The sequence below is a fragment of the Neofelis nebulosa genome, chromosome X, assembly GCF_028018385.1.
Source record: "Neofelis nebulosa isolate mNeoNeb1 chromosome X, mNeoNeb1.pri, whole genome shotgun sequence".
In the NCBI taxonomy this organism is placed as follows: Eukaryota; Metazoa; Chordata; class Mammalia; order Carnivora; family Felidae; genus Neofelis; species Neofelis nebulosa.
In genome coordinates this window covers 119,619,991-119,639,092 of record NC_080800.1, presented here as the reverse complement: position 1 = coordinate 119,639,092, position 19,102 = coordinate 119,619,991, and the positions used below count along the sequence as shown (strand labels likewise).

Here is a 19,102-nt window from a genome sequence, read left to right as displayed (position 1 = left end):
AATTTGTGATGTGTGCCACAATACTCTGGATATAAAAATATCATGCAAGACATTACTGTTTTCAAATATTTCAGAATTTTGTTTTGCTTATGTCATAGCATGAGACGGATCATTTTACACGCAGCCGGTTCAAGTTATGTTCGTTAAAATATGTGTGTCTAATCAGATTTGTAAATTTCAATGTCATCTAGCTTTGAGTGGAGATTTGGAGTTAGATTAAGCCTTTAAAATATGGTTCCCAAATAACCAATGATAAATGCTCACACAGTATTCTCTATCTCTCACAGTCTGGAGCACATAGCAGAACTCATTAAACATTGGTTATAAATAATCAATGAAGTAATCTTGGAAGCACAAATGGAAGAATTTGAAAAATCAAGGCGTACCTCTTCAGAATCATTTGGTGTTCGAAAATGCTTGTAAAATGTAAATAATACATTAAAAACCCAACCGGCATCATTTTTATCTCTAATTATACCATATTAATTTATAAAAAGTTCTTCCATTGTTCCCAAATTCACATAAACTTTAATCTTTCAATGTACTGTTTGCATAAATGGTGCCCATTAGCAGTCTCGCCGGTTTTAGCTTTCGGGATCGAGTTCTGTCTTTGTAAGATTGTACGGCATTCCGATATCGTTATGTGTTGTCCAGTGCCTCGCAGAGAATTAAGTCTGTGAGCTCTCTCGTCACTGAAAGGGGTGAAGCAAAGGCTGGGCACCATTGTGTCAAGCACTTTGAAAAGGGATTTCGGAATCAGAAAGGAGACCGAATAAGAAATGGCCTCAGAGGTCCCTTCTAAACTTGAAGAGTTTATGATTCCACTTCACACCTGAAGGATGGCCATCCACGGGCATCACGGCATAGCCAGCTTAGTTGTCACCAATCGCCACGGTGGAGCTACTTCTGTCCCATCTCATCATCCTATTTATGTAGGCCTGGCCTTGCGGGAAATATTCTCGTCATGAGTAGATTCAAGCCAGAAGGGATTCCCTTCGGTTTGCTCTCCAACTTTTGCCAGACAGTTTCAGAATTATGAATTCTATCAAGGGCTAGCGACAGAATGTTCTCCTGGGCAGAATGAAGAAAATGTGAGACCACTGTATTACAGGGGGAACTCAAATTCGGTATCACAAAACACTACGGAATATACAAACTGGGCTGTCTTTCTCCTCTGGCCCCTTTTCTTGCCCCCAAGTACCTTCCTTACAGAACATGTCATTTCATAGAAGATACACCATTCTATAATCGTTGAATCAGAGCAAGTTAACGGACATTATCCACAAAGAAGAGGGTAGTCTGAATTCAAGGAAAAGATATTATTGCACAAAGTATCCTCATGTGCGGTCAAGGCTAGCGGGCAGTTTAGGAAGAAGTCATAACCAGAGGTTGTCCTGTGTCTGAACTCAAAACAGTTTCACATGTCTTTGAGTTTTACAATCTTTATATAATTTGTCTTCGGTACAGAACGGTCAGAAATGTTTGAATAAGTCAGTGTACCCAAACCCGAAGTATTTCTCAATTAATCACACTGATACAGCAAAAACTTGGTTGTTAATACCCTATCATTTTCCCCCAAAGCGTTCCAGCCTTTTGCCTCGTGAAAGGTTGTACCTCTCGCCGGAAAGCAAATAAAAACAAATTTAAAACCATCAACGTACGTGAAACCTCTTTAGGATTGTTTGAACACAGAGACAGTATTAACGAAAATCGCTTCTAACTCGAACCCCCTATGTGGGTGGGGAAACTATCACTTAAATGTTTGGTTTGCTCTAATATATTATTTATATTCTATCATATCATATGAATTATTATTATCATTATCAGCGTGCCCAAGCGCCCTGTTGGTTAATATTGTTAGTGCATTTTTATTCGACCTTCCATCGCTGACACAAACCGACACGTACAAGCCACGTACGAATGTTAAACGCACTTGGCTTTGTAAACGGGGTTTTCCCTTTACAAATTCAACTCTGAAAAGCCACCGTGGGATACGAAGGAGCAAGAGTGTCTCGGGTTCTGGATCCATCAGCCGTTTCTCAGTAGGCTAAAGAGGGTCTGAGGACCGTGTTCTGTCAGCACCGAAGTGCACAGCTTTGGCCAGGTCTGATTGAGAAAGTGATGGTTGAGGAAAAAATTCGTGACTTCACAGTCTTCTACTCAGTACGAAGGGACGAGCTGCCAGGGCTGCTAACAACTATTTTACATATGAATATGTATTTCTAATTTACTTCCATTTCAATAATGTATTTATAGACATATTCTCATGTAATCAGATACAGAAAAGATCACACACCGGTGAGTGGCACAATTAGTATTTTTAAAAAATGTTTAATGTTTATTTTATTTTGAGAGAGAGAGAGAGAGAGAGAGCATGAGCTGAGGAGGGGTAGAGAGAGAGGAAGAGAGAGAATCCCAAGCAGGTTACATGTTGCCAGCGTGGGGCCCGACGTGGGGCTGGAACCCATGAACCATGAGATCCTGGCCCGAGCCGAAAGCAAGAGTCAGCCGCTTAAACCACTGAGCCACCCAGGTGCCCCGGAATTAGCATTTGAACAGAAGACTTTCCAAATTTAAAATCTCCTGCTGTACTCAAAACAGCACACCAGCCATCTTGGGCCAGCTCCAGTTTTTAGTTATCTTTTAATCCGCGCAGAGTAAGATTCCCTTTTTTGGTGTGTGAGTTGTGACAAATGCATAGAGCCACGTCAGCACCACCACAAACACAGGGAACGGCTCTACAGCTCCCCTCAAGTCCCCTCATGGTGCCTCTCTGGAGAGAAACTTTTCTCCCATCCTAATCATGGCAAGAAGAAAGAGAGAAAGAAATAGAAAAAGGAAGAAAGGAGGGAGGGAAGGAAGGAAGGAAGATTCTCCTCCACTCCCCAGGTCTCACAAGAACCTTCTTCTTGGTCCTCTGGCCACAGAGATGTCTCTAGGACTTTTCTCTCTGTGGATTTCTATGGCTTGGGTCAAAGCCAGGAGATAAAAGAGGCAAACAGCGGACTACTGAAAAACAAAACAAAACAAAACAAAACACAAGACCAGGAAACACCGGTGGTGCTTGTCCTTTTTCGATTTCCCTCTCCAGACAGCCTGTGATTCACACTTCCCAAAGTCCTCAGGTAGCTAGCTGCTTTTTGTATTCCGTCCATCCTTTTTTAGTAGTAATCAGTGGGGGAGAGAGAGGCTGTATTGGGCTTCCTCCAAGTTGACCAGTATGAGAAGTTCAGTTTGAGTTTGAGAAGGGAGCATGCATTCTTTGGTGGAATAGTTCATCTCCAAAGGGCAAAATAAATTCTACCATTTTGCCTAGAATAGTACGAAGAGATGCTGTTAGTGAACTTCAGATAACATGAATATGAGCCTGAGCAGGTTAATCTTTATCCCGCGGCTGAGTTTTAACAAAGATTATACAGCTAAGATTAGTTTTGACATACCTTGCCGGTAACGAATGAAAGATAGCTTGGATTTGTCACTTCTTCTGAGGTAGGAAGTCCCATGAATGAAAAATCAGGTTTCTGGCTTAAGCATGGGAAGTAGGATATCCTCCGGATGCCTAAGACCCTACTTGTTCTGTACTGAACTCAAAGGTTTTGGTCTCCTCAATTATTTCTGCATATTAATTTAGTATCTGTATAACCATGCCTTTTAAAAACTTACAAAGAATATCATATTAAAACGAAAACTGAACTTCAGAGGATACGACTGCCCTCTAGTGGGGGCCACCCAAACTGCAGACCGCAATTACTGGAGTCTCCAGGAAGCTCTGAGAAAGAACCTGGCAAAATTCACCACATTGTGTTGACGTTAAGAACTCGATTTGTGTTCGTCCTAATAACACAGAAGTTTGCTGGAGGTTTTATTTACTATGGTCCATTCTTTATGCTACAAATATAATGGTGACTTTCATCAGAGTTACCACTTCCAAACAGTAAGTTTGCGTGTAATAGGGGTCTAGGAGCGCCTGGGTGGCTGTCGGCTGAGCGTCCAACTTCGACTCAGGTCATCATTTCACGGATGAAAGAGAACAGGGGTCTAAAGAATTGAGAAAGTATTCTTTTTTTTTTTTTTTTTTTTAATTTTTTTTTTTCAACGTTTTTTATTTATTTTTGGGACAGAGAGAGAGACAGAGCATGAACGGGGGAGGGGCAGAGAGAGAGGGAGACACAGAATCGGAAACAGGCTCCAGGCTCCGAGCCGTCGGCCCAGAGCCTGACGCGGGGCTCGAACTCACGGACCGCGAGATCGTGACCTGGCTGAAGTCGGACGCTTAACCGACTGCGCCACCCAGGCGCCCCTTGAGAAAGTATTCTGAAAGCCTCTCCAAAGGCTGGAGCTCTGGTTAGTGTCTTTACTTCCCAAAGCATCAAGATATATTACCTTACTTTGTATCGATGTTGAATGTAATAGTTGGCTGTATTTTGTTATTTAAATGAACTCAACAAATATTTATTGAGAGCCTGTAATAGTACATAAAGATAAAAGGAATGATGCACCAATGATATATGTAACAAATATAAAGCATTACGCATTCTAAAGTATAAAGTAACAATTATATACATCAATATATACGCGCCTAATAACAGAGCTGTGAAACACATGGACGAAAAAACCCCAACAAAATTAAAAAGAGAAACAGACACATTCACAAAGCTAGAGAGTTTAAGATTCTTCACTAAGCACTTGGCAGAACAATTGGAAAAAAGAAAGAGCTGGAGATGTGAGTGAAGCGTAATGTCCCCATCTTAAGATCCTTAATCATATCTTCAATGCCCCATGTGACCATGCCACCACCCTCTAGACCCAAGTACATACACCGAATCAGAAACCGTTATGTACCACTGTCCCTGTGGTAGGCTGAAGGATACCTCTCACGACATGTCCAATGCCCTAATCCCCAGAACCTATGTTATGTCATATGGCAAAAGGGACATTGCAGATATGATTAAGGATCGTAAGATGGCGGGGGGGGGGGGGGGGGGACATTGTGCTGGATTGTCAAGGTGGGCCCTAAATGTAATCACAAGTGTCCCTACAAGAGGAAGCCAGAGGGATATTTGACTACAGAAGCAGTAAAGCTGATATGATGACAAGTAGCAGAAATTGGAGTGATGGACTTTGACAATGGAGGAAGCAGCCGCAAGCCAATGAACAAAGGAGACCACTAGAGGCTGAAAAAAGCAAGGAAATGGAGTCTCCATAAAGAAACAGCTCTGTCAACACCTTGACTTTTGCCAAGTGAAATCGATTTCAGACTTATTATTCCCAGTACTGTATAAGGGAATAAATTTGTTTTCTTTCAAGCTCGTGGGCGCACGGTAATTTGTTACAAGAGCAGTAGGGCACTGATACAATCTATGACAGTAGGAAGACACGGGTCTGGGAAAATAGGGGTGGAATCAGGAGTAACAATAATGAGCTAACTAAAGGAGACTAAAGAGACATGTCAAGTTCATGCAATGCCCGACTCTTTTTTAAATACCGTTAGTTAATTTTATTGTTTTTCAGCTTTACTGAGACATAACTGACCTACAACACCGTGTAAGTTTAGGAATATATAACGTAATGATTTGATATTTTTCTATTGTGAAATGATCACTACAGTAAGGTTACTTAACCTCTCCATAACTGTGCATAATTACCATTTTGGGGGGGGGGGGTGACATTTAAAACCTACTCCCTTAGCAACTTTCAAATACACAGCACAGTATTATTAACTATAGTCACCATGCTGTGCAGTAGATCCCCGGAACTTATTCATCTCATAAGTGGAAGTTTGTACCCTTGGACAGACATCTCCCATCTTCCCAACCTCCTGCCACCACCATGCTAACTAACTCTGTCTCCAGGAGTTAGATAGTTTTAGATTCCACATATGGGATCATACACTATTTGTCTTTCTCTGACTTCTCTCACTTAGCATGATACCCTCTAGCTCCAGCCATGCTGTCGCCAAAAGCCAGAGTACCCTTCTTTCCCACGGCTGAAGAACATTCCATCGTATATATGTACGTATATATGTGCATGTGTGTGTCACATCTTCAACTATTCATCCAGACACAAACAGTGATGTCCTTTCAATATCTTGGCTACTGTGAATAGTGGTGAAATGAACATGGGAGTGCAGCTATCTCTTTGAGATCTTGATCCAATTTCCTTTGGATATAAACCCAGAAGTGGAATTTCTGGAACAGATGGTAGTTCTATTTTTATTTTTTCTCATTTAATTTTTAAATTTATCTTAATTCCAGTAGAGTTAAGATACCGTATTATATTAGTTTCAGGTGTACTTTATTTTTATTTTTTGAAAGAACTTTCAGACTGCCGTCCATAGTGTAACAATTTACATTCCCCCCAACAAGGGGTACCCTGTGCTCCACCCCGTCACCACCACTTACTATCTCTTGTCAATGGGATAATAGCCATTGTAACAGGTGCGGAATATGTCATTGTGTTTTAACATGCATTTCCCTGGGGCGCCTGGGTGGCTCAGTCGGTTGAGCATCCTACATCGGCTCAGGTCATGACCTCACGGCTCATGGGTTGGAGCCCCGCGTCTGGCTCTGTGCCGACAGCTCGGAGCCTGGAGCCTGCTTTGGATTCTGTGTGTGTCTCTCTCCCTACCCCTCCTACACTCGGGCTCTCTCTCTCTCTCTCTCTCTCAAAAATAAACATTAAAACAATTATAATGCATTTCCCTGATGATTAACGACGTTGCACATCTTTTCAGGTACTTGTTTGCCATTTGTATGTCTTACTTGGAAAAAAAAGTCTGCTGGGTTCCTCTGTTCGTTTTTCAGATCTTTTTTTTTCTGGCATTCTGTTGAATGAGTTCCTTACATATTGTGGATATTAGCCTCTTATCAGATATATAGTGTGCACATACCTTCTACCATGCAGTAGGTCACCTTTCCTTTTCTCTGATTGTTTCTTTTGCTGTGCGGAAGGCTTTTGATTGGCACAGGCCCACATATTTGACTTTTGCTCTGGTTGTGATACCAAAAAAAAAAAAAAAAAAATCCTTGCTAATAGCAGTGTGAAGCAGTTTTCCCTGTGTTCTTTTCCAGAAGGTTTATGGCCCCAAGTCTTATGTTTAAGTTTGTAACCCTTTAGAAGTTCAATGTGTGAGTGGTGTAAGGTAGGGAAGCAATGTCATTCTTTTTAAAAAAAATTTTTTTTAACATTTATTTATTTTTGAGACAGAGAGAGACAGAGAGAGACAGAGCATGAACGGGGGAGGGTCAGAGAGAGGGAGACACAGAATCTGAAACAGGCTCCAGGCTCTGAGCTGTCAGCACAGAGCCCGACGCGGGGCTCGAACTCACGGACCGCGAGATCATGACCTGAGCCGAAGTCGGCCGCTTAACCGACTGAGCCACCCAGGCGCCCGGAAGCAATGTCATTCTTACTGCATGTGATTTATCGGGTATTCCCAACAACATTTATCCAAGAGGCTATCCTTTCCCCAGTGAGTATTGTTGGCTGCCTTGTCAAATATTGTGGCTGTATATGTGGGGATTTATTTCTGGGCCCTCAATTATGTCCCATTGGTCTATGTCTCTATATGTACGCAAGTGACATGCTGTTTTGATTGCTATAGTTTTGTGATATAGTTGGAAATCAGGAAGTGTGATGCCTTGAACTCTGTTCTGCTTTCTCAGCGTTACTTCGGCAGTTTGAGGTCTTTCGTGGTTGCATATAAATTTTAGGATCTTTTTTTTCTATTTCTGTGAAAAATGCCAATTTTCCAATGGACTTTTGATGGGGTTTGCAATGGGTAGTGTGGACATTTTCACGATATTCATTTTCTGATTCTTGAACATGGAATAGCTTTCCATTTATTTGTGTTTTCTTCAACTTTTTTCATCAAAGTCTTATCATTTTCAGAGATCATTCATATCCTTGGTTGCATTTATTCCTAAGTATTTCATTGTTTTTGATGCTATTGTGTATGGGATTGCTTTCGTTATTTTTCAGATATTTCATTGTTAATGCAGAACAATGCAACAGATTTCTGTGTGTTGATTTTAAATCCCACAACTCCACTGAATTTGTTGATTAGTGCTAACTAATCAGTACTCTGGCTGAGTCTGATAAAATTACCATATCGTGTTCAAACAGAGACCATTTTATTTCTTCCTTTCCAATTTAGATACCTTTTATTTCCTTTCCTTTCCTGATTGCTCTGCCTAGAACTTCCAGTTCTCTGCTGAACAGGAATGGTGAGAATAGGCTCCTTCGTCTTCTTCCCCGATCTTAGGGGAAGCATTTGCTGTCTTTCACCAGTGAGTGTGATGTTGGCTGTTGCCTTCTCACACACAGATTTTATTATGCTGAGGTTCATCTCTTACATATCCAATTTATTGAATGTTTTATCATGAAAGGGTGTTGTGTTTTGTGAAATGCTTTCTCTGCATATATTGAGATGATCGTGGTTTTTATCTTTCATTATATTAATGTGGTTTCATTGATTTGTATATGTTAAAACATCCCTGCCTGCCAGGAATAAATGCCACTTAATCCTGGTGTATGATCTTTTAATGTACTGTAGAATTCGCTTTGCTAGAATTTTGTTAAAACATGTTTGCATGTATATTCATCAGCAATATTGGCCTATAGTTTTCTTTTATTGTAGTGTCCTTGGGTGGCTTTGGTATCGGGGTAATCCTGGCCCTGTAAAATGCAATTTCCTTCTCTTCCATATTTTGGAAGAGTATGAGAAGGATTGGTGTTAATTCTTTTTAAGTGTTTGGTGTAAGAGGCACCTGGGTGGCTCAGTCGCTTAAGCGTCCGACTCTTGGTTTTGACTCAGGTCATGATCTCATGGTTCCTGGGTTCAAGCCCTGTGTCATGCTCTGCCCTGACATCACAGAGCCTGCTTGGAATTTATTCTCTCTCTCTCTCTCTCTCTCTCTCTCTCGCAAATAAATAAGTAAACATTAAAAAATATATGTTTGGTACAATTCACCAGGGAAACGATCCGTTCCTGGGTTGATCTTTGTTGGGACATTTTTGATTACTGACTCAATCTCCTTACTCATGATTGGTCTGTTCAGATTTTCTATTTCTTCATGATTCAGTCTTGGTAGGTGGTATATTTCTAAGAATTTATCTTTTTTGTAGGTTATCCAATTTGTTGGGTTTATTATTGTTCATGGTAGTCTCTTATAATCCTTTGTTTTTTAAATTTTTTATTAAATTTTTTACTGTTTATTTATTTTTGAAAGAGAGACAGAGGGCAAACAGGGGAGGGGCAGAGAGAGGGGGGACACAGAATCTGAAGCAGGCTCCAGGCTCTGAGCTGTCAGCACAGAGCCTGACGCAGGGCTCGAACTCCCAAGCCATGAGATCAAGACCTGAGCCCAAGTCGGACACTTAACTGACTGAGCCTCGCAGGTGCCCCAGGTTGTTATATCTTCTTGATGAATTAATGGCTTTATCATTATAATGATATTCTTAGTCTCTTGTTACAGGTTTTGGCTTAAAATTTATTGTCTGATAGAAATATAGCTACTTCTGCTCTCTTTTGGTTTCCATTTGCATGGGATATCTTTTTCCAGCCCCTCAATTTGAGCTCTGTGTGTCCTTAAAGCTGAAGTGATTCTCTTGTAGGCAGCATATAATTTGGTCTTGTTCTTTACACGTCCGGCCACTCTACATCCTTTGAGTGGAGAATTTCATCGATGTATATTAAGGGCAATTACTGATAGGTATGGACTTACTAATGCCATCTTATTGTTTTCTGGTTTATTTGTAGCTCCCCTGTTCCTTTCTCTCTGTCTTGCTGCCTTTCCATATTGTATTGATGTATTGATGATTTTCCATAGTGGTATGCTTTGATTCCCTTCTCTTTATCTTTTGTGTATCTGCTGCAGATTTTTGCTTTGTTGTTTCCATGAGGCTTGCATAAAACATCTTATACACGTAACAGTTTATTTCTTCTTGAGAGAGAGAGAGAGAGAGAGAGAGAGAGAGATTCGTTAAAGGACTTGGCTTATATGATTATGGAAGCTGAGAAGCCCCACAGTCTGCCCTCTGTAAACTGGAGAACCAGGGAAGCTGGTGATGTAATTCAGTCTGAATCCATAACAGTTTATTTTCGGATGATAACAACTAAACTTTGATCTCATATAAAAATCTCATTTTACTTTTTTACTCCTTCCTACCTCTGTGTTTAGATGTCACAATGTACATTTTTATATTGTATATTTATTAACAAATTATTGTAGCTGTAATTATTTTTAACACTTTCAACCTTTACCTGTTTTACTAGAGTTAAGTAATAAATACACCACCATATTACAATATGATTCTAATTTTGACTATATACTTACCTTCACCAGTGAGTTGTGTATTTTCATATATTTAGGTGTTATTAGCATCCTTTAATTTCTGCCTTAGTTATTTGCTGAATTATTTTCAGCCTATTTTTGTAAGGCAGGTATAGTGTTGATGTGCTCCCTCAGGTTCTGTTTGGGAAGTCTTATCTCTCCTCCATTTCTAAAGGACAACTTTGTCAGAATCTTCTGGCACTCTTTTTCTTTCATCACATTGTATGTATCATCCCTCTCTCTTCTGGACTGTACTAAGTAATCTGCTGACAGCCTTACTGGGGTTCCTTTTTAAGTTACAAGATATTGTTTTTGGCCACTTTTCAGATTCTCCCTTTGTCTTTTATTCTTGACAGTTTTCTTATAAAGCATCTCAAAGATTTCTTTTACTTGAGTTTGGTGACCTATGAGGTTTATGAACTTGGATATCCAAATCTCTCACTAGATTAAGGATGTTCTCAGACATTATTTCTTTAAAGTAACTTTCTGATCTCTTCCCCCTCTTTCTCCTTCTGGAACACCAATAATTCATAAACTGGTTACTGTGATGGTATCCCACCAATCAAGTAGGCTTTATTCACTTCTTTCCAATTCTTTTTATTTTGTTCTCCTCTGTTGGATAATCTCAAAGATCCTAACTTCTTATTTACATGTTCTTTTTTTTCTGCAGATTTATTTTGATGCTAATACATTTTTTTTTCATTGAATTCATTGAATTCTTCAGCTCCCGAACTTCTGTGTGGTTATTTTTTAGGATTTTTATCTCTCTGTTAAACTTCTGTTTGTCTTGTATTGTCTTCCCCTTGTCTCACCGAAATGTCATTATTTTCTTGTAATTCACTGACCTTCATTAAAACAAGTCTTTTGAATTCTTTTTCAGATAAACACATGGCCTTTGGGGTTGGTTACTAGAAGATTATTGTGATCCTTTGGTGGTGTTATGTTTCCTCAATTTTTCATGTTCCTTGAAATCTTTCATATGTGAAGTTGGCAGCCACTTCTCTCATCTTTACTAACCGCCTTCAGGAGAGAAAACCCACGGTCAGCCCTGCTAGAGATTCTGAGGTTTTCTCAGACCTATGGATACATCTGATCCGTACTTCTGGCGCCCTCTTGTGGCAGAATTCTTAAGCTTGTATGTCTTCTGATCCCGCAATGCACTAGGCCAAATGCTCACCGCCTCCCTTTGGTTTCTCAAGGGTGGAACTAAAGCTCAAGCTTGTAGTCTCTCCTTGGCTCCATATTTGGTCTGACTTTCTGTGCATGCCCAGTAGCCATCTGCCAAAGTTCACTTCTGCCTCCACTGAGAGCATGCACAAGGAGCTGACCACAGGATGTGGGAGTACATATACGAGGCATGGCAAACGCTGGGTGTGCCCACGGGCCAGCTGTTGGGATATGCAGGCGAGGTATCCCCAGTAACTTGTGGGCAAGCTTCTTGATGGAGTCCATGATGCAGTTAGTAGGATCTTCGTCCCCTTTCTGCCACTCGCCCAGCCCCCTCCCACTCTGTCCCCTAGCCATGGAGCTCACGACTCAGTACAACTCTCTAATGCATTCGAACTCATTTGTTTTTCCCTCCAATGGTGTGCTGGAACTTCTCCGCTGGAAACTTGGACTTCCACAAAACTCTCTCATCCGTGGGTGATTATCTAAGACAGTATTCTCCAGGGGCTCCCATAATGCAGCCAAGAGGCCGGAGCTGGTTTATGGGTCACTGCAGAGTTCACAGCTAGGACTGAGGCCTGTTTGCTATTACCCGGTGCACAGGCAGGCGAGACTCCTCTAGGGTTCCTTGGCATATGGCCCTGGATCCCACAGTTCCCACAAAGGCACTTTTATCTACGGACGGTTGCCAGGTTGTTGTTGTTAGGGAGGGACAAGATGAAAGACAGCTTATTCAGCCATGTTGCTGATGTACAAATGCCTGATTCTTGTCTGTCTAATGCACTAGAAGATAAACACCTATAAACGGCATTATTGAGACATTTGACACTTGAATTCTTCTGGGAATTAGATAATAATATTATATCAGTGTTAAATGTCCCCATTTTGATAACTTGACTGTGGTTACTGTAGTGAAGTAAGAGATGTTTTAGGGGAAAAGACACCTACATACTTAGAGGTAAATGAGCATGGGTTTAAATAATGCTCACATGATGAGAGGTAGGAAGAATGAAAGAGAGACAGAGAGACAGCACAAATGGTGGGAAGAAAGGTAAACAAGTGGAGAATCTGGGTAAAGCATATTCAGGATTTCTTGTACTATTCCTGTAAGTTTTCTGTAAATTTGAAATCATATAAAAATAAAGTAGGCAGTGCACCTCGTGGTCCTATGGATCCGTCTCTTGCTTCAAAACTGTTTGGAGGGAACAGACGCAGGGACGCCCTTTTCCAGCCTCCGACCATTCTCCACCTTTCTCTCCAGTCACTATTTCCAGGGCCATCCTCTTGTGCGTCCTTGGCTTTCGGGACCAGCCAACACCACTTTTTGTGGTTAGTTTCTTATTCCCAGTCACGAGCTCCCAAACTCATCAGAATTATTCCACCAAGGTGGAGGCTGCCAATGACTTCATGGTCAACCTGCATCTGTAGGCCTCCTATACCTACCACTTGCTGGCCGTCTATTTGGAAGGCAACCACATGGCCATAGAGAGCGCGGGATACTTCCTCTGCGAGATGGGCCAAGAAAATACCGAGTGTCTCGTGAAGATACGAAACCAGTGCAGCAACTGTGCCTTCTTCTTGGATGGGCAGAAGCTATCCCAAGATGAGTGAGGGGGCAGCTAAAGAAGGCACGTGAACCAGGCTCTTTTGGGTTTGCACATCCTGAGTGCGGCCCTCACAGCCCTCATCTTTGTGACTTCCTGGAGAGCCACGGCCTAGATGAGGAGGTCTTCAGGAAGATGACCACCTGACTAGCCTTTGCTGGGCCCTTCTCATCCCCCTGGTATCAGGGATCCTGCCTGCGCCTCTCTCCACCTGCCAGGTAGCTTCGTAACCACCCTGGATCACTATCACAGGCTGTGGGCCAAATGCATGTAATAATAACACTTTTTGCAGCAGAAAATAGAATAAAAGAAAGTAAAAGCCAAGTAAAATGTGAACCCAAAATATACATGGTGCCATGGAAGTATATATATACCATACAGGGACCTCACCTGGTTTGTAGGGTTAAGAACACTTTTCCTGAGGAATTATTCATGACGGGGTCCCTTTGGGCCAATCATTAGTCTTAGACATCTACAACCTTCCTTTTGTGTTTCTAAAATATTCCCTGAATTATTCTCACTCTTGGACCTTTGGCAACTCTTGGGCTGGCAATGCAGAATGCAAGCTTGTAGCTGAAAAAACGGAAGTGATTTTTTAGGAAGTGATTTAATGAAAGTAAAATGACGCTATTTCTATGGCAGTAAAATTCTAACCAGAAGATTCCTATCGGGCCACATCATAATCAGTATTAAAAGAAAGAACAGGCTAGACTTGATACTTCATCTCTTGCTGGTTCTCTGACTTTCTGTGTCTGATAGGAGGTACTGGCACCACAGCACGGTTGAAGGTTAAACCCCATTTATAGATACAAAGATGGGGAGACCCAAGCTTGAGTAAGCGTCAGAACCTAGAGGCTTGAGAAAATCTTCGGGGTCCTGTCCGATGAGCGGTTTCTGACCTTGCTATACGCTAATTTCTTCCAGTTTCTATTACCATGTAATTCAAATACTGTTCCAGAAGTTGTGAAAGATAAGAGGAAACATGAAGGGATCTTTGGTCTCTCCTGAGAATGGACAGTATAGTAAGAGCAAGAGAAAATTTTTAAAAATGTTTATGTTTTAGAGAGAGAGAGAGCGCAAGCATGTGAGCGGGGGAGGGGCAGAGAGAGACAGAGACAGAGGATCCGAAGTGGGCTCTGTGCTGACAGCAGACAGCCCAGTGTAGGGTTCAAACTCACAACCTGCGAGATCATGACCTGAGCCAAAGTCAGACGCTTAACCGACTAAGCCACCAGGCACCCCAGACCAGTGACATACTTTTAAGAGAATGTCAGAACCACCAATAAGTGTACCTGTGAAGCATTCTATTTTCTTTTTTCTAAACAGAGGTATTTACTTATTTATTTCTCAAAGTTTATTTTTAGTAATTGCTACACCCAATGTGGGGTTTGAACTCACAACCCCGAGATCAAGAGTCACATGCTCTATCTACTGAGCCAGCCAGGGGCCCCAGAAGCACTCTATCTTCTATGTCTGAAATATTTACTATTCCATGGAAGGAGACATTTATAGTCTGAGATCATCTGAAAAGGGAAGAAAATTTGGGTAGTGAAAGGAATAGTGTCAGCACCTGAGAAGAGTCTAAAGATTACCTCCTGGCTTCATTTAATCTTTTCATGTGATAGTGGTTTACATAATTTATGCTCCTTTTCAAGTCTTTATTACAAATATCAGCAAAAGAGGGAAGATATTTCAGAAATTAATACTTCTCCCAATTTATAAGCAAAAACATAAGTAATCCTTCAAGAATATTGTGTCAGAAATATATGTTCCAAGATAAAATCATATTTTAAATAGCAAAGTGCTAAAATACATGATTGTATTTAAAAAAAAATCAGAAAATGAAAACCGAGAGATATCCCAGTCAATTTTGTTTTACATTCAGCTTTAAATTAAATCTCAGTAACTATGCCAGAGACCTTAATAGATGATCCTACATATTCATCAAAATGACTCTGTGAGGTTGTATTATTTCCATTCTACAGATAAAGAAACTGATGTACAAAGTGGATGATAAATAACTTCTCAACATCACATGGCATATAAAACTTCTGTATGTATAAACATAGCCTCTTACTCTTATGAAAATAATGTTTAGATAATGAAAGAAATGTCCCTTTCAGGTTTCTCACCAGGGGAGACTGACTTCACTTTTAGCCCCCAGTTTCTAGTTTAGAATAGCATAAACACAAAACAGAATATAATGGGGAAGTGACTAATTAATTTTCCTACATTGATTTGTCTTTTAATGATGCCATTTTATGTATTCAGTAAATACCCTCTAACTTCCCTTTCATCTTTTGACATATATTCTAGAAACTCCCCTGTTCACAAAAAGGAAAACACAAAGGAATGCCCCCGTTTTGAAAATTATTTTACAGGTGCATGGGGGCTCAGTTGGTTGAGCATCCAGCTCTCGGTGTCCGCTCAGGTCACGATCTCACAGTTCGTGAGTCTCAGCCCCGATGTGTTTGACGGTAAAACTGGACGCACGTCTCCTGGATTGTTAGAGAGGCGTCTTGAGAGCATCAGGAAAGATATGTAGGAGTACTAGCGGACACTTACAATAAACCAGGGCAGGAAACCGAATCTCCCTTGTTGGAAAGATCGCTGCAGTGGAAGACCAGGGGGTGGCTGCAGAGAACAGAGCGTGACTCTCATCATTAATGCCCCTCATGCTGTACTCCATTTATTCCGTGTACCTGCCACCAATGACACGTCCAGTTTTAAAATAATGAGAATTTGCATAAGTCCGGTATTAATGACCAATTGGGAAAGACACACAGTAGTAAGATTATCCCCCAGATGAGAAACGGTCAACACCAACCTCCAAGGGGTCCATCAGCCACAGCATTTTGGTTTTTTTGTTTTTTTTTTTTTGCACTGTTCCTTTTCTCTAGGTCTATAGAATACTGGTCGGCATTAATTTAACAAGTTGTGTTTTTTTAAGTTGTTTTTCAAGATAATTTAGAGATTTATTGACTCGTGAAACTATAATAGGTTTTATCAGGAAAAGCCTGCATCTATGTGATCTATAGTTGCTTTTCAAACTGCCATAGCATTTCTAAATCAAGCCCTGGTGGTTAATTAACATGTGGAAATGAGAAGATATCATTATTCTCTCTATATCCAAATTGTTTCCATTGTAGTCTGTGTGGCAATTCTACTTGAGAAAGGATTTGAAACATTCATGAATGTCTTTAAGGCTTGTAAGCAACTCATTATTTTCAGACTGTATGAGAATGGTAATATAAAAATCCTAAATCTTTAAGTCCAAGTTGAGGACCTTGCCAAGTTCCTCCGAGACTAGAATTACTGACAAATCCCTACGGAAGCAATTTCTATTACTGCAGCATTAAAGTATTCTCCTGGCAGTAAACCCCATTACAAAACGAGCATTGAATGTGGGGGGACAAAATCAGCATATCCTGTCCTTATAACAGCTACTGGGTTTTTCTAGATAGAAGTTCTACTTCAGAAAAAAATTTAAATATATCTTTTACCGGTCATGAACAGAGAACAAACTGGTGATTGCCAGAGGGGAGGTGGGTGGGGGATGGGTGAGATAGGTGAAGGGGGTTAAGAGGTATAAACTTCCAGTTATAAAATATAATAAGAGATGGGGGCGCCCGAGTGGCTCAGTAGGTTAAGCGTCCGACTCTTGACTTCCGCTCCACGATCTCATGGTTCACGGGATCAAGCCCGGGACCCCATACTGACAGCGTGGAGCCTGCTTGGGATTCTCTCTCTCCCTCTCTCTCTGCCCCTTCCCCGCTCACCCGCACTCTCTCTCTCTCAAAATAAATGAACTTCAAAAAAAGAGTACACGTATCATGATAAGCATGAAGTAATGTACAGAATTGCCAAATCACTATACTGTACACCTGAAACGAATATAGCTTTGCAGGTCGATTATACTTGAATAACAAGTGAAAAAGGAATGCTGAGAAAAAAATGTAATATTGAGACAAATATTAAAGCAAAGAAAATACCTACAGTTTAATGAGCCAAAGATGAAAATCGACATGCTTGTATGTTTCCCACTTTTCTACTTGAACGTAGTAAGTACGTGCCTACATTTTACCCACACATTGGGATCCTACTCTATAGGCTCCTACTTTATAGAAATTTTTCACTTGACAATACACCATCACCATTTTCCCATGATATTAGATGTTTTTCAAAGCATTATTCTTTTTTAAATTTATTTATTTCTTTTGGAGAGAGAAAGAGGCCTGAGTGGGGGAGGGGCAGAGAGAGAGAGGGACGCAGAGAATTCCAGGCAGGCTCTGCCCTGTGGGCACAGAGCCCGATTTGGGGCTCAATCCCGCCAACTGTTAGATCATGACCTGAGCCGAAACCCACTGAGCCGCCCAGGCACCCCCAAAGCATTATTCTTACACCTACACAGTGGCTGTATGTGTAAGGCCATAGCTTAGATATTGGTGCAGCGGAAACTGCATGTTTTCTTTCGATTACTTAACTCATACGCTATGATTTAATCTTTTAGAGAAGCTTTGTGTTTTTCACTTATTTGAACCTAACATATTTTCCCAAAATATCCCTTTCCAAATAGGCCGTAACTTCTAAATGTTTTACCTGGCATCGTTTGTAGCACTAATATACAAAAGACTTTAAAGCAGATAAATTATGTCCGAGAATTTTTTCAACTGGGAGTCATTTTTTTCCACCCAATATTTGACAGAGAGCATATACAAAACAAGCATCCCTAAATGCTCTGTGAAGCTTTCTCTGGAGAAACAGTAAAACCCAAGTATGTGAGATTTACTTTTAATGAATTAATCTATTGTCATTACACAGGTAGCAAAGAAGGAAGTTTTCATTCATCATTATCCATACAATTCATGTGTATTCCTAAGTATAAACAACACGATTCGAAAAGCCATGAGTATATGAATAAGAGACTAGTACAGACCTGTTTCTGAAATACTCAGGATAATCTGAAATATATTCATCCTGTCTGCTTCTTCATAATTTGCTCAAAAGCACAGGATATCTTTAATTCTCAAAGTTGAAACACAACATTTGTTTTATCTACACTTTACTAAATGGATGCAGTAGTTTCTTAAAGTTAAAAAACTAAGACTCAAGGAAATGAGTTCCTAAAATATCTAATATTTTATCTTTTATCCATAATCATTGTTGTAAACCACACTAAGTTTTACAAAAATATCCATGTGTCCAACACTTTGCCCAACATTCGTGTGACTGTACGAATGCATACGAACGGTGCACGCAAATATGGTTTTAAATCGCTCAACAATGAGTGGAGAAGCTTGACCAACAAGCCAAATGCTGTTCAGACAGAAGAGTCTACTGACATTTTCCAGGAAGCTATCCAGAGGCCCCCAGCAACCTCTCAAGAATACCACCACAGTAACACTATGAGATACAGTTTTCTTCAGAATTTCAGTAAATAATAATTACAATGAACATTTACTTAAGTAGCCTGGCACTTAGCATAGTGTGAAGTCCTTTATCTAGCTTCAACATCACCATAAGCCCATACTGTAGGAGCTAGGATCACGACAAAATTTTAAGAAGTCTCTCTGGAGCACCGTCGGGGAAAACCAGGAGACTGGTTTGGGCAGACACCCATGGGTGCGAGAGCTTTTGCAAAAATTAGGCCTTCCTGAGAAGAGATTCCAGCGCTCGGCTGGAGGAAACAAAGCAGAACAAAACAACACAACAAAAAAACCCAGAAACCGAGTTTGGACACAGTGAAGAGGGTAAGAGGAACTTTGCCCGCACTGCCTTTCCCCAGGGCAGCAGAGTGCCGGCTGAACAAAGTGACAGTGACCTTTCTCGTGGTGCTAAGGGGGAGAAGTGAGTGAGCATCCGGGTGCTCCAGCTGTGTGTGAAGCCGGTTCTCTCCAGAGGCACCTCCGCGACTTAAGTGGGACTGCCATGTATGAGGAAAGGGGGGGGGGGGGGGAGGGGGATTGGGCAAGAGGCAGGTAAGACTATCAAAGGGTA

General features: G+C 40.9%; 1 long non-coding RNA gene across 1 annotated transcript in view; it reads right to left on the bottom strand.

Moving 5' to 3' along the window:
• Nucleotides 1-752: 752 nt before the first annotated feature.
• LOC131502390 (uncharacterized) overlaps nt 753-19,102 on the bottom strand; it is a 164,055-nt gene continuing 145,705 nt past the window's right edge. The window contains exon 3 of the long non-coding RNA XR_009257033.1: nt 753-1,071. This is a non-coding gene — a long non-coding RNA (uncharacterized LOC131502390). The remainder of the gene's footprint in view (nt 1,072-19,102) is intronic.